Raw genomic sequence first — 4,910 nt, 5'->3', positions numbered from 1 at the left:
TTTTAAAAAGCAAGTCACACGATCACATTTTTCAAACAGTAACAAATGGTTTTGACATCAATGTACTAAGCTATGCATGTTTTTTAAAACATCACTACAATGTTATTGGCTCTTTAGTGCCACCATTTTGGGTAGGATAGGTGTGTGCGCGCGTGCGTGTGCATGTTAGTTTGTAGTGCAAAACACATTTGTCCGTCCATATGTATGTGTGTGTGTGTGTGCGCGTGCACGCCCATGGGCTTGAGTGAGGAAGTGTGCATGTAAGTTTGGATGCAAAACACATTTGTCCGTCCATACGTGTGCGTGTATTTTCATCTGGAAAACAAAAATCTCTGGATGCCATAATAGTTCACCTCCTGGTCAGTGTTTGCTAAATGAACATCATAGCCTTATTTTTAACAATCTATTAAACTCAATTTCACCAAGGTCCTGCTGTTTTCCCCCCATCTCTTTGTGAATCCCTTTTCATTAAATTTTTTTCAATAGATTGAATGGTTAAAAGTGTGTCTAATTGGTAGCGAGACATCCATCCATCCATTTTCTGAGCCACTTCTCCTCACTAGGGTCGCGGGCGTGCTGGAGCCTATCCTAGCTGTCATCGGGCAGGAGGGGGGGTACACCCTGAACTGGTTGCCAGCCAATCGCAGGGCACATACAAACAAACAACCATTCGCACTCACAGTCACACCTACGGGCAATTTAGAGTCTCCAGTTAATGCATGTTTTTGGGATGTGGGAGGAAACCAGTCGGCAACCGTGCGGTAGCGAGACATATAGAGTCAAATGTGAGAAAGGGGCGGCGGAAGGACTTGGAAAGTGGGGCGGGGGGCACAGTACTTTTGGGGCACTTTTTGCTCCACTGAAACAAATCATTGACGGGGATTGCTTTTGGAAGTTTTTTTTCTCCTAAATCCAAACGTGGGTGTGCTGATGGAACATTTTGAGGGCACTTTTTGCCGCACACATAGGGGCTCTTTGGTTTAAAAAAAAAAAAAGACACTGCGTAAAAAGTGAAGAGGCACGTACCTCCCCTGAGACCCCCCCACCTCCCCCCTCCCTCGGTTGTGAGATGTGTTAGAAAGTCACTCCACTATTGGCTTAAATAGTAGGAACCCAAACTAAAAAGGAAACCAAGGTTTCTAAAGAGCCATCAAGTTCGACAAGAGGACCAGGATACCCCCCCCCCCCTTCCACTGGTGCATATTTGCCAGTTTTATGACTTTTCGGAGATGGTCAGCATCACTTTGGTGACCTCATCAGAATCACCCAGTCATCGTGTAAATGTAGCAGCAATGAAAATCTGAGTTTTTTTTTTTTTTTTAAATAAGTGGCCAAACATTTACACACTTATAGTACAATGTCTGGTTTAAAATGTGTTTCCTTCATGTTATACCATTTTGGTTTCCACTGGGTTTTGCTAACTACAGTGTGCGTAACAAGTGGTTAAATGATACTAAATCAACTTTAAAAAATAGGTTTATTGTCCACAGCAAGTTATTTGATAAAATGAGTCATTTTGATCATGTAGTATATTCTATTTTCATGATAACATCGAACAGGTTGCACGTGCCCCTGAACTTGCTATCCACCTTGTCATTATGGGGTTAAAGCTCCTTAAAAACAACAACTCTGTTTCCAGTGACAATATGACCAGCATTTTGTCTTTCTTCAATGGGGGCTAAAATGGTGGCTAGTTGCAGAGTAAATACATTTACACTTATGTTTCATAATTTTTTTTAATCATATATAATTGGTGCCTCTTTAGGATACAGTGGTGGGAAGTAATGAAGAACAAATACTTTGTTACTGTAAAGTATTAAGTAGATTTATTTATTTTTTCTCAGTATCTATACTTGAGTATTTATTTTTGGGTAGACTTTTTACTTTTATGCCCTTAAATTTGAAAAGTGTACTTTCTACCCCATTCTTTGTCAAAATTGACTTTTATGGTGTAAATTTATACAAGCGGGAAATTATTTTGTGTGCTGAGAGGTTTTTTCTTCCTGTTGTAGTTATCCGAGTATTCTGTATAATTGACAGTAGTAAAAAAAAAAAAAAAAAAAAAAAATCATTTACTTTTTACTTTTTTGCACTTGAATACATTTCAGTTTGTACTTTCTTCACATTTTCTAAGTACAAGAGTTGAATCTACACCTGCTTTTACCAGTCGTTTTTTTTTTAAACAAGTATGTGCACTATGTACTTAAGTACAGAGTATGAGTAATTTTGCCACCTATTGTGTCGGTGGCATTTGTTCGTAACCTAAATTACTTTAGGTTTAGGAGTGTTTGTTGATGAGGAAGCTCCCGAGAATTCATTAGTGTTCGTGCAATACCGGATTGAATCGATAGGGGGCGGTGCTGCTCAGACTATATATATATATATATATATATATATATATATATATATATATATATATATATATATATATATATGAAATTACATCACAGCGTACATCTTCCGCCTCCTCGCGTTCCCTCTAGCCCCTCATCACACACCCACCCCTACTTAAGCCATGCGGGGGCTGATACACACACACACACACACACACACACACACACGCACGCACACACTGACGCTTCTGACGTCACAGAGTGTGATGTCGCCCATCCAGGGGATTCTGAGAACACAACATGCCAGGATTGTAGTGATTTACAGCTGACATGCTGCAGTTGCAATAGAAGGAAAAATGAGAACAGATTTCAAAGCTGCTTCCCTTTGGGGATTAGTAGCAAAAATCCACTTCGTATTCAAACTGATGTTTTATGATGCATATGATGAGCGCAGATACAAGTAAAATATGCAAGTTGTGCCGTTACATAACATCCACGGCAGCATCCTCTGTGTCCGTCCTTCATACATCATTATAGTTATGCTTATATGTCCCTTTATTTGGGATTGTATAGTTGTCCTGTACTATGCAGAAGGTATCACCTGTATCTGTTATGAGCAAAACAAAGCCATTCATGGGAGGGAAGCCAAGGCCAGGAGCATTTTACAACAACAACTGTCTTTATAACATCAATATGGCTCTCATTTGAAAACACCTCACTAAAAGCAACCCTTTTAGTCTTGTTTGGACTTATTTGCTTGGCTGGTGGGGAATGGTGAAAGCCTATCAAGTCTAAAGGAGAGAAAAGAAGAAGAAAATAGGAGCGGCTCGCCAGATGACAAAGTGAAAAATATGGCAGAGATGAGGAGACATCTGCTTTGTCGTCTTGGTAAACAGGAAGTGTGCATGTTTGTTTGTGTGTGTGTGTTTGCATACATCTGCATCAGCATTGTGAGCGTGGGGGACACTCACATGCTCATGGGCGCACAAATTCTATTACCTCCACCACGGAGGAAATACTCTATTTTCATTCAGATTTCCATCAGCGGTGGGATCCAATCAAGTACAAATACTTTTGATTTTGGATTATTTTTTTTTTTTCTTGGCAACTTTTTACTTTTACTCTGTACATTTGAAACCGATACCTATACAGTACCTCCTACTTCTTTGTCAAAACAGGCTCAGGACTTTGTTCGACCTCAGCGGATGGATGTCGACACAACATAAAAAAAAAGACGAATAGCGAGAGGTAAAGTCAACTGCAATGGATTCGATTGAGATCCTTCATTTCTCCTGCTTTTATGTTGAGATTTTGCCTTGATATTCATCTTCTTTTTAATTATTATTTCTAAGCTTCTGTAACCCACCATGAATGTATGAACGGTGCTATACAAATAAGCTCGCCTTGCCTTTCATTTCCCCGGCTCGCTGTCCCGTTAATAAGGGCCACCTGGGAATTTTTCCAGCCCTTCGACATCAGACACCAGCGTAGGCCTGGGCAAAGTAGGGCCCGTGGTCCACATCCGGCCCGTCAGCAGTCCCACACTGTCTCTCACAGCCTTTGTGAAGTCAAAATATAACGTAAAGTATGCGCTGCTTTTATTTTGATGTGCACATGTTTTGGCAGTGCAAGCGAACAAGAGCTTGTCTTGTTGTCTTCAGTGTTGCCAACTTAGAAATATTGTCGCTGTATTAATTGACTTTTCCCAACCATTCTCGCATCTATTTGGTTTTTCGACCAAACGAATAGTGCCAACACCAGCTGTGGTCCCCATGTTAGCAACATTCTCATTTCCTGCACGGTGGAGGGAAGAGAGGAATTGGCCCTGGTAATGATTTGGCAGTCCTAACTAAGAATGGCTAATATGAGTCAGTGCTTTGTGCTCATAATGCCAGCACACTAAAAATAGAGAAAAATGATGGACTCTGTAGACATGTTTACTTATTATTTTTTAAATGTTGATTAAATCGTGATGTTGTAATGTATTGTAGTGGTGTATGTAATGTTAACGTGTAGAAAAGAAAAAAAAAAAGACAAAAGGCAAAAAAGAGGAATGCTCATCAAACACCTGTTTGGAACATCTCACAGGTGAACAGGATAATTGGAAACAGGTGGGTGACATGATTGGGTATAAAAGGAGCTTCCCTGAATTGCTCAGTCATTCACAAGCAAAGACGGGGCGAGGTTCACCTCTTTGTGAACAAGTGCGTGAGAAAATAGTCGAACAGTTTAAGGACGATGTTCCTCAACGTACCATTGCAAGGAATTTAGGGATTTCATAATTTACGGTCCATAATATCAAAAGGTTCAGAGAATCTGGAGAAGTCACTGCATGTAAGCGGCAAGGCCGTAAACCAACATTGAATGCCCGTGACCTTCGATCTCTCAGGCGGCATTGTATCAAAAACCAACATCAATGTGTAAAGGATATCACAACATGGGCTCAGGAACACTTCAGAAAACCAATGTCAGTAAATACAAATCAAAAGCCATTTAACAACAACACCCAGAAACGCCGCCGGCTTCTCTGGACCAGAGCTCATCGAAGATGGACTGATGCAAAGTGGAAAAGTGTTC

The sequence above is a fragment of the Phycodurus eques genome, chromosome 16 (assembly GCF_024500275.1).
Source record: "Phycodurus eques isolate BA_2022a chromosome 16, UOR_Pequ_1.1, whole genome shotgun sequence".
Taxonomy (NCBI): domain Eukaryota; kingdom Metazoa; phylum Chordata; class Actinopteri; order Syngnathiformes; family Syngnathidae; genus Phycodurus; species Phycodurus eques.
This window is presented reverse-complemented; position numbering follows the sequence as displayed.